This window comes from Alosa sapidissima, chromosome 2 (assembly GCF_018492685.1).
Source record: "Alosa sapidissima isolate fAloSap1 chromosome 2, fAloSap1.pri, whole genome shotgun sequence".
Classification (NCBI taxonomy): Eukaryota; Metazoa; Chordata; class Actinopteri; order Clupeiformes; family Clupeidae; genus Alosa; species Alosa sapidissima.
The window spans coordinates 5528037-5539069 of record NC_055958.1 but is presented as its reverse complement, the minus strand read 5'-3'; the positions used below and the strand labels follow the sequence as shown (position 1 = coordinate 5539069).

General features: G+C 50.1%; 1 long non-coding RNA gene across 1 annotated transcript; it reads left to right on the top strand.

Moving 5' to 3' along the window:
- Positions 1-8979: 8979 nt before the first annotated feature.
- Positions 8980-10769, top strand: LOC121703985. The gene is made up of 4 exons (XR_006030199.1): positions 8980-9201; positions 9281-9355; positions 9444-9521; positions 9618-10769. It is a non-coding gene; the product is annotated as an uncharacterized LOC121703985 (long non-coding RNA).
- Positions 10770-11033: the final 264 nt, after the last annotated feature.

The window sequence follows — 11033 nt, the reverse complement described above, 5'->3', positions numbered from 1 at the left end:
CTTTATGCAAGAGCATCTGATCATCAAGTTTCATCCAGAAATATGTGTGTGTGTCTGTGTGTCTGTGTGTGTGTCCGTGTGGTGGGTTGGCACATGCACATTGCTCATTTCTCTCTGAACCTCTACAGTACTTAGTTTTGTCTTTGGAGTCACATTGGTCCTCTGCGTTCATATTTGCATCTGTGAGAGCTCCCTGACACCTAACTGCAGGGTGTCTCAGATGAGTGCTCGTTGCCAGCATGCAGACCCTGCCTTTAGGCTCACGGCCAATCACTTGAGAATGAGCAACCTGGGCTCACCGTGCACCGTGACCAATTTGAGCAGCATGAGGCCCCTTCACCCCGACTTTATTTTGAGGAACACAGGTGGCCCTGACCCATCAAGGAGACACAAGGTGGGTTATGCATACGTAGGTGCGTTTAAAGGGTGCGCAGGTGGAATAGCTACCTGTCTCCCATCTGTAGAGGCTGAGAGATGACTTTGTGTGTTGATGATGTGCATGCTTGTGCAGAATCAGCACCTGGATGGACTGTGTTTGCGCAGTGATGGATGTGCAAGTGAGAGGCACAGTTATCAAGTTCCAAATTTGTCCTCCCTTTCTCTCTCTCACACTCCTTCTCCCTCTCTTTGTCTCTCTCTTTCTCTTTCTCTTTCCTCATCCCTCTCTGCTTCTCATCTCATCGAGTGACATGGCATTGATGTGATAAAGGGACAGATTCAAGGGACTCCATCAAGCACAATTCATCATCACCTCAGTGAGAGGATGTCATTGACCATTTTCAGAGACAGATATTTGATTTAAAATGGAATGACGTCCAATGCAATAGGACATTCATTTTGCTGTAATAGATAGTTCATTCTCTGCATCTGAATATCCCATGGAATAGCAGATAAAATGTGATTTATTTATTTATTTATCTCAAAAGAACTGGTTTCCCAACGATGTGGCCATTCTTTATGAAAGAATATGCAGTATGCAAACGCAGGGAGCTGCCAACTGCACAAATGGGGATTCATGGATGTGTTCTTGGAGTCCTTTTAGCTGCACAGGACACTGAACAGAGGGAAGGCATACGCGTATACTATATGTGTGTCACCATACACTGGTGCCGGATGTGGAATGAATTCAAGATGTACAGTATTGAGGTAAAGTACATTGTGATAAAGGCTATTCTGCAATGAGCAGGCAAACTGGAATGTGCACACTAGAGTGGCGCTCTAAGAATGCAGGAAGACAGTGACATTTTGTGTGTTCCAATCCATTTTACACATATAATACATTGTCGACATTTACTTGACCTGACCCCGATGAAAAAGAAAAAGACTCCGCTGCTGTCCAGCAGGTGCATGTTCACTACTCTACAGTGTCTACAAGGACGCTGTAAGGGCACTTTAAGCAATACGCTGTATGTATCACCCATCCGTATTTTTCCTCTTGAAAGATCCTAACTTTGAAAAACAAAGCTCCTCTCAACCTGCGTGTGGACCTCTGCCTAGTCGCAGCTCCCCTTCGGAGTGGGGGATGATTGACACAGAGAGTGGAGCTCTGATGATCCTTCGCTTGAAATTACCCCGCAGTCAGTGCCTCCTGCTGCGCCGTGCGGGTGGCTCCTTGAAATCCCCCTCATTCCTCTTATCCCCCCCTGAGCCCACCTGAATGACACCTCAGATACATGTGCGCACCTGCAGACCATGTGAATGAATTCCCAAGAGAGAGAGTGGGACTTTATTAGGCAGGTATATAACCCTCTATAACCCACTGAGTGTGTGTGTCTGTGTGTGTGTGTACATAGGTAATGAATCAATGGAGTTGCTGCATTAGCAAGATGTATTCAGAAGCATACTGCAGAGATTTTTAGCTTTTGGTAAGGCCTTCCAGTTGTACATAAAAAAGGACGGTATGAAGATTCTTGTCTGCATTTCCCAAAGGCTCTAGTTTGACACCTCTCATTAGAGTAGCGACAAATGGCGGTCTTTTGGCAGAAAGTAAACGGGCGGTCAGAGTGGGGGTAGTATAGTGGCTTAAGGTCTCTCTGTCGTAGAGGTCCTGGCAGGGCATCTAAAAATAGCCTCACCCTATTGTAATGTGCAGCAGAAGAAGCGCGGAGCCGAGCCTATGTGGCACAGCGCGCCGCGGCAAGCGGATGATGAATACCAGGTCAATCGATAGCTGAGTCAAAGGCCTTACTTGAGAGTAATCACCGCCATCTGAGGAGGAACGGCAAGCAGGAATTGCTGCCATGATAAGGCCAGATTTGCCTCCCACTCCCAGGGTTCCTCCTTGCCTGCCTGATTGATCTGCATAACGCATGTTTAGGGCTTTCTGGCCGTATGGTGCATGCTTTGCATGTTTGATTACTTGCTTCTTTCTGTGTATTTGCATGTGGTTTATTATGTTCTTTTCTTATGCCTTTCCTTTTTGTTCCCTGTGATGCATGTTTAGAGCTGCTTTGCGCTGCATGCACATTTGAGTATTTGCGGGGTTAACTCACCTGTATCTTACAGCCCCTTCATTGTAGTGTTGCATTGTGGGAACTGCTGTGCATGTGCATGTGTGTGGTTGGTAGTGGTGTGTGTGAGCGTGTATTTGTGTGCAGTAACGTTATTCCCCCCATCGCCGTGACCAGGGCGGTTGCACTGCTCCAGCTTGACCTCTGGGGGCTTCAACATCTGTGGGGCGGCCATTCCAGCCTCCAGCCCCACAGCTCAAAAGCTAAGTATAACCATACCGGCTAATGCTAAGTTAGTGTGATTGTGCTACCCACAGTTCTAACCATAGTCTCTCCCCCCTCTCTCCCTTGTTCTCCTTTGGACAGGTGCGGTGTGGTCCAAGCGAGCGGCAGGCTCACCCTCAGGTGGTGGGGTCCCTTCACGTTTCCTGTAGCACACCTCGGGTGTCAATCCTTAGCTTTGGAGTGCAGTGTGATTGCAGTGTGAGTGCAGTGATTGCAGTGTGATTCTCACGTGTGATTTGTGGGTGTCTTCTGGACCGCTTCCCTCCCCTCCTGTAGTCCTGCCGGTCGTGGTAAGCCCTCGCCCTGCTCCGTTTTCCCTTTTCTTGAGATTGCCCATAGACCTTGTGTGCCAGCTGACGTGCAGCCTCGCTGGTCACCGTATGTACGGTATGGTGTGTATGTATGTGTGTGTATGTGTGTCGTGTCTCTCATACTGGTATCTTTCAGGGGAATTGCCGAGACATTTCCTCAGAGTTGGGTTTTATAATTGTAACTAAGATCTGTCAATAAAATGTATATTTTTGGAATCTAAGTCTCTAGCTTCTCCTGTGTTTGAACCTGTGTGACCTAAATTGAACTCAAAGGGTTAGCATTGGCTTAAACTATTTCCTAGGGGTGAACCCTCCCCCTAGGTGGCGTAGTCATCAATACATTATACTAACTTCCTCATACCACTTGCCACATTTGGCGTAGTCGGCAGGATACATTTCTTGAAGCTAGAGACATTAGATCCTTGGTTTTTTTTTGTGGCTTTCATGTAGGGTTTTTTTTTTTACCCATATAGAAGTTGCAATCCCAGGACTTTGCAATCCCTGGTTTTCTTTGAACAGCAGAGACAGAACAGCAGCCCCTAATCAAATTAATCGGTAGTATTGCAGCCTAGTCTTGTGAAATTGGTTTAGTGTTCTTTCCCTGGCAGCATGGAGGAGGAAATGCAACAGCTCCGAGACCAACTGCAGCAGCTCAGGGCTGATAATGAGCGGCTTCGTCAAGAAAGGGTTGGTTCCCAAGCAGGCTCTAGTACAGCTACCCCGGCCTCTGCGACAACAGGTAATGCTTCATCAGTAGGGGCCAGTGCAACAGTCCCTGAGCGGCTGATAGTCATACCTAGAGACCGGAAGTGTCCCATGTTTAATGGCAAGAGTGGCATAGGTATAGCGGAGTGGATAGAGGAGCTACAAGCGTGTATGCGTGCCCGCCACCTTTCAGTCGATGATCAGGCCTTCTTTATCTTTGATCATTTAGAGGGAGAGGCAAGGGAGGAAATTAAATATCGTCCAGGCACAGAGCGGAGAGATCCTGCTGAGGTTCTGGACATTTTGAGGGAATTGTATGGGTGTACTCGGTCATATGTAACCCTGCAGCAAGCCTTTTTCTCCAGACAGCAGCAGGAGGGGGAAACATTACACGAGTTTTCCTTAGCTCTAATGGCTTTGATGGAACAGGTCAGACAGTGTGCACCTGATGGCATGCCCAATGCTGATGTTCTTCTCCGGGATCAATTTGTAGAACATGTTATAGATAGCGCCCTCCGTAGGGAGTTAAAACAGTTTGTTCGGCGGCAACCTGTTGCCACCTTATTGGAAGTACGTGGTGAAGCTATGAGGTGGGAGCAGGAAGGGTTTCCTGGTGGTGCTAGGGGGCGCAGTTTCTCTCTTCCATCAGTGTATGGCCTACAGTGTGGCGTACAGGGGCGTTCCCGCCCTGCACCCCCGGTTTCGCCGGGAGGTGAATTGGGGGAATTGAAGGAACTACTGAAGCGGCAGCAGGAGCAGCTCAACCAGCTCACTCAGACCGTCGCGTCCTTGCAGAACCCCCCACTGCGGAGCAGGCCCCCTCGCAATGGTCCATTAACTTGCCGAAGGTGCCAGCAGCCTGGCCACTTTGCCAGAGAGTGTGATGGAGAACGAGTCCCTCCTCGCCCTCGAGCCAGTTCCACCTCTGGTCCACCTCTTGGCATAGCTGGACCTCCCCACTCTTCCCACCAGCCGGGAAACTAAAGCCCACTGAGCTGCCGAGCCAAGGCTCAGTTGGGGTATCTACTGGCTCACGAGGTGGTGGAATATCCAAGCTAATGTCGTCTTGTCCAAACATTGATGTTTTGATTGGGGGGGTTACTGTTTCCTGTTTGTTAGATACCGGGTCCATGGTTTCCACGGTAACTGAGGGTTTCTTTTTACAGCAGTTTGAACCTTGGGGACATGAACGTCTCCAGTCTTGCCATTGGTTACAGCTTAGGGCAGCGAATGGGCTTGCCATCCCATACATTGGCTACCTGGAGTTGGATGTGGTCCTGTGTGGTAAAGTAATGCCTCGTTGTGGTATTCTTGTAGTGAAAGATCCTCCTGGCACTTCACCTGCTGTCCCTGGAGTTTTGGGGATGAATGTTATTAGCCGGTGCTACCAAGAACTTTTTGGGGCCCATGGCCTGTCTCTTTTTGATTTCCCTTCAGTATCACAAGCTCCTGGTCCAGTGGTTGAGGCCCTACAGCAGTGCCATCAGTCCGCAGTCCGCAGCCCATCAGTCCGCAGCCCAGCAGTGCCATCAGTCCGCAGCCCTGGTGTCTGCCAGTATTCATACTGGCACTGCCCGTGTGCGAGGCGCACACGCTGTGCGCATCCCAGGTGGTGCAATGAAATTTGTGGCTAGTACCTGTGCAGAACAGCTCTCTGGCCAGACGGCACTTTTTGAGCCTCTTGAGTCCGGTCTACCAGCTGGATTGCTGGCCTCCCCATGTTTGGTTCAGGTTGTCAGAGGTACAGCTTATGTCCCTATTGTTAATGTGGGGATGACCGAAGTCCTCCTTTACTCTCGCGCTAGCCTCGGCTCTTTAAGTAGTGCTCAGGTCATCAGTTTACCTATGGGTGTGACTGAGGTCAGGTCTGTCACCGCTACTGTTTCCTCCCAAGTAGCCAACAGTTCAGTGCAGGATAGAATAGATGCGGTTGACTTGTCTGCATTGTCAGACCACGAACAGACTGGGGCTAAGGGCCTGTTACAGAGGTATAGTTCCGTTTTCTCTGCACATGACGGTGACTTGGGTTGCACAAACTTAATCTCCCATGACATCCCATTGCTTGACGATGTGCCTGTACGGCAAAGATATCGACGTGTTCCACCATCTGAATACGAGGTTGTGAAGGCCCATATTAATCAGCTTCTTGAAGCACAGGTAGTGAGGGAAAGCTGTAGTCCCTACGCCTCACCTATTGTCTTGGTTAAAAAGAAGGATGGGAGTCTGCGCATGTGCGTGGACTACCGCTTGCTTAATAGTAAGACCCGTAAGGATGCTTTCCCCCTACCACGCATTGAGGAGAGTTTAGATTCACTTGCAGGGGCCCAGTGGTTTTCGACATTGGATCTTGCTAGCGGGTACAATCAGGTTCCAGTCTCTGAGCAGGATAAGCCCAAAACTGCCTTCTGCACCCCCTTTGGTTTGTTCGAATGGAACAGGATGCCATTTGGGTTGTGTAACGCCCCTAGCACCTTCCAGCGCCTGATGCAACGGTTGTTTGGAGATCAACAGTGTCAGTCCTTGCTCCTATACCTGGATGACATAGTGGTCTTTTCTTCCTCTGTGACTCAGCATCTGCAGCGACTGGAAGTAGTCCTCAGCAGGCTGAAAAATGAGGGGCTGAAGGCCAAGTTAGAAAAGTGTGCCTTTTTTCAGCAACAGGTTAGCTATTTGGGACATGTGATTTCCAGGGAGGGTGTTTCTACTGACCCTGCTAAGATTGAATCTGTGGCCAAGTGGCAACGTCCTCGCCATGTGTCGGAGTTGCGCTCATTCTTGGGCTTTGCCAGTTACTACCGGCGCTTTGTAGAGGGTTTTGCAAAGCTGGCAGCCCCCTTGCATAAGCTGGTGGCAGACCTTGCTGGCACAAAATCTAAGCGAGGGTCCAGCAAGGGCATAGATGCTGCTTGGACAGTCCAGTGTGAACAGAGCTTTGAGTCCTTGAAGTTGAAGTTGGTTTCCAGCCCGGTGTTGGCTTATGCAAATTTCTCTCAGCCCTTCATTCTGGAGATTGACGCTAGCCACAGTGGCCTTGGGGCTGTCCTCTCGCAGGAACAGGATGGTGTCATTAAACCTGTAGCTTATGCTAGCCGGGGTCTCCGGCCCACTGAGCGCAATATGACCAACTACAGCTCCATGAAGCTGGAGTTCCTCGCGCTTAAGTGGGCCATGACCGAAAAATTCCGGGAGTATTTGTTGGGGCATAAATGTGTGGTCTTCACAGACAACAACCCTCTCAGCTACCTCCACTCTGCCAAGTTGGGGGCCACAGAACATCGCTGGGCTGCCCAATTGGCTGCATTTGATTTTGACATCAAATATCGTTCTGGCCGCAGCAATAAGAACGCTGATGCACTGTCTCGACAGTACTTGTCTGGTTCCAGCTTGGCTGAGTATGCCCTTCCCGGTACTCCGGTCCCTAGACACTTGCAACAAGTCTCAGATCTGGACCTAGGGATATCAGCAACCCAGTCTGTAATTTCAGTCCTTCCATGCCACACCCCCTCAGACATTCGTTCTTTGCAGGAGGCTGATCCCCTCCTGAAAGATGTTCTGGTCTTCTGGAGGAAGCAGACCCAACCTACCCCTAATGAGCGACGACATGTCCCTAGACTAGCAATGGTGCTCTTGCGCCAGTGGGACCGTCTGGTGGAGGTTGAAAGGGTCTTGTACCGCCGTATCTTTCGTCCAGATGGGGGTGAGGAGCGTCTACAGCTCCTCCTGCCAGCATCTCTCCGACAGGAGACATTAAAACAGCTGCATCAGGACCATGGCCACCAAGGTATTGAGCGGACGATGGAACTGGTACGCCGCCGCTGTTACTGGCCAGGCATGTCCTCCGACATCAGGCAGTGGTGTCAGGAATGTGGCCGGTGCCAGGTTGCCAAAGATTCTGGGCCAGTCCCACACAGTTTCATGGGTCACCTGCTTGCTTCTAGGCCCAACGAAATTGTGGCAATTGATTTTACACTGTTGGAACCATCTCAAAATGGTGTAGAGAACGTCCTCATTATGACTGACGTATTCAGTAAATACACACAGGCTGTCCCTACCCGGGATCAGCGGGCCTCTACTGTGGCCAAGGTTCTCGTGAACGACTGGTTTTACCGGTTTGGAGTGCCTAGCCGTATCCACTCAGACCAAGGTAGGAGCTTTGAGAGTTCTTTGATCCACCAGCTCTGCTGCCTGTATAAGGTAGCAAAGTCCCGTACTACTCCATATCACCCGGCAGGAAATGGGCAGTGTGAGCGTTTTAATAGAACGCTCCATAACCTCCTACGCACTCTGCCGGTATCACGGAAACACGACTGGACCTCTTGTCTACCGCAGGTCCTGTTCTGTTATAACACCACCCCCCATCAGAGCACCGGTGAGTCTCCGTTCTATTTAATGTTTGGACGAGAACCTAGGCTGCCGGTAGACTTCCTTCTGGGTCGGGTTCAGGACCCAGTGCCAGGGACTGTACAGGACTGGGTGGTTGAGCACCAGGCCAGACTCAAATTGGCTTTTGAGGGTGCGCGTGAGCGACTGGTAGCGGCTGCTGGCCGGCGGAAAGAGCGACATGACCACCGAGTCCATGAGGCCCCTCTGCAGGTAGGCCAGTTGGTTTACCTTAGGGACCATGGTGTCCGGGGTCGCCATAAGATCCAAGATTTCTGGAGCCCAATAGTTTATCAGGTGCTGAGAGCACCTTTTGGGGATGGAGTAGTTTATACCATTGCCCCGTTGGATGACTTGCAGAAGGTAAAGAATGTTCATCGTGACTTGTTGAAGGCACAAGTCATTCCCACATCTCCTGTTCATCAGGCTAGGCCCCCATCCCCCCCTGCGTCGGCCAAACGCGTCGATGTCCCTTCCAGTGAAGATGACCCGTGGCTGTTGGTTTTACAGGCGCCCTTACCATCCACCCCAGTGAGACCACGTTCATCAGGTCCCACAGGGCCCTCTAGGGTGACTTCATTGGAAGCCTTGCCCATTCCAGACCCTCCCGTGCTGCAGGGGAACCCTCCACCATCAATGCTTCCCAGGTCTCCCGTGGAACCTTCCCATTCCAGTCAGCCAGTCTTGCGCAGGACGGCACGTTCCAAAGCTGGCCAACACTCTAATGTCCACCACCTGCCTCGACCTGCTGCCAGGCTGGCTGATGGGGACGGGGCATTTGATTTGTAGCTCGTCGTCGGGGCGACGACTTAAAAGGGGGGGGTAGAATGTAGCAGATTGGACTACGCCCTATTATTTGGCTCCTTTGCTTCTCCCCCTGTGCTGGATTGGTGTGGCTGCGTTCATCCTAATTACAGGGCGGACCTAGGCAGACTTATATCTAGGAACGCAAATTGCTACCTGGATGTGCTACTTTCTCTCTTTCCCGTCTCCCGGGGCGCATAGTAGTTTGGCGTGGATCACAACTTGGATGGTGAAGCCGCCATCAAGTGAATGCTCTCACGAGTAAGGTAAGCTACTTGACGTTTATCTGTGCTGTGCGTGCACGATTGCTCTTACATCCAGTATATCTCCACTTCCGTGTTGTAGAGCTTGGTCTGTCCTGTCGGCGTTGAGGCCGGTGTAGCACTGTTGAGCCTGGTGTCTGCCTTAAAGCAGCTAGAGGTAGGCTTGTTTATTTTAAACCCTTTTCGTAATCCAATTGATCTCCGTTTGCAAACGGCAATCCTAATTGCCTCGATTGTGTTATTAGTGGTGTTGTCGGAGCTAACGCAGCTTCCCCCTCCCTCTCCCTCAACTTGATGGTTAGGAACGAACTCTTTTTAACCTGGTATGTATGTGGACAATATATTAAACTGCTAAAGGCTAAATTGCTATCTTTATTGTCCGTGATGGTAGCCTGTATACACTTGTTGTTTTTCCACAGATATATGAAGTCGGCTGGCATCGCCAAGTGTCTCCACGCCACACGCGGCTGCTGTTCTGTCTCTTACGAAGTTTATCGCGTCCTCTTCAATCCTCGGTTTGACGCTGGGGTTATTGTGTAACCTACTGGTGGTATTGTTTGTCGTACCAGTTGTGATTGATTGTGCATGGGATTCATTTTGGACTGATCTGCATAACGCATGTTTAGGGCTTTCTGGCCGTATGGTGCATGCTTTGCATGTTTGATTACTTGCTTCTTTCTGTGTATTTGCATGTGGTTTATTATGTTCTTTTCTTATGCCTTTCCTTTTTGTTCCCTGTGATGCATGTTTAGAGCTGCTTTGCGCTGCATGCACATTTGAGTATTTGCGGGGTTAACTCACCTGTATCTTACAGCCCCTTCATTGTAGTGTTGCATTGTGGGAACTGCTGTGCATGTGCATGTGTGTGGTTGGTAGTGGTGTGTGTGAGCGTGTATTTGTGTGCAGTAACGTTATTCCCCCCATCGCCGTGACCAGGGCGGTTGCACTGCTCCAGCTTGACCTCTGGGGGCTTCAACATCTGTGGGGCGGCCATTCCAGCCTCCAGCCCCACAGCTCAAAAGCTAAGTATAACCATACCGGCTAATGCTAAGTTAGTGTGATTGTGCTACCCACAGTTCTAACCATAGTCTCTCCCCCCTCTCTCCCTTGTTCTCCTTTGGACAGGTGCGGTGTGGTCCAAGCGAGCGGCAGGCTCACCCTCAGGTGGTGGGGTCCCTTCACGTTTCCTGTAGCACACCTCGGGTGTCAATCCTTAGCTTTGGAGTGCAGTGTGATTGCAGTGTGAGTGCAGTGATTGCAGTGTGATTCTCACGTGTGATTTGTGGGTGTCTTCTGGACCGCTTCCCTCCCCTCCTGTAGTCCTGCCGGTCGTGGTAAGCCCTCGCCCTGCTCCGTTTTCCCTTTTCTTGAGATTGCCCATAGACCTTGTGTGCCAGCTGACGTGCAGCCTCGCTGGTCACCGTATGTACGGTATGGTGTGTATGTATGTGTGTGTATGTGTGTCGTGTCTCTCATACTGGTATCTTTCAGGGGAATTGCCGAGACATTTCCTCAGAGTTGGGTTTTATAATTGTAACTAAGATCTGTCAATAAAATGTATATTTTTGGAATCTAAGTCTCTAGCTTCTCCTGTGTTTGAACCTGTGTGACCTAAATTGAACTCAAAGGGTTAGCATTGGCTTAAACTATTTCCTAGGGGTGAACCCTCCCCCTAGGTGGCGTAGTCATCAATACATTATACTAACTTCCTCATACCACTTGCCACACCTGGAATTCCGTCTGGAGCACTATCTGCCATAGCTCTGGCATTAGATCCAGTCCTGTAGGTTTGTGGTTTCATTACAGGACAATCAATGTTTTCTACCTTAAATCAC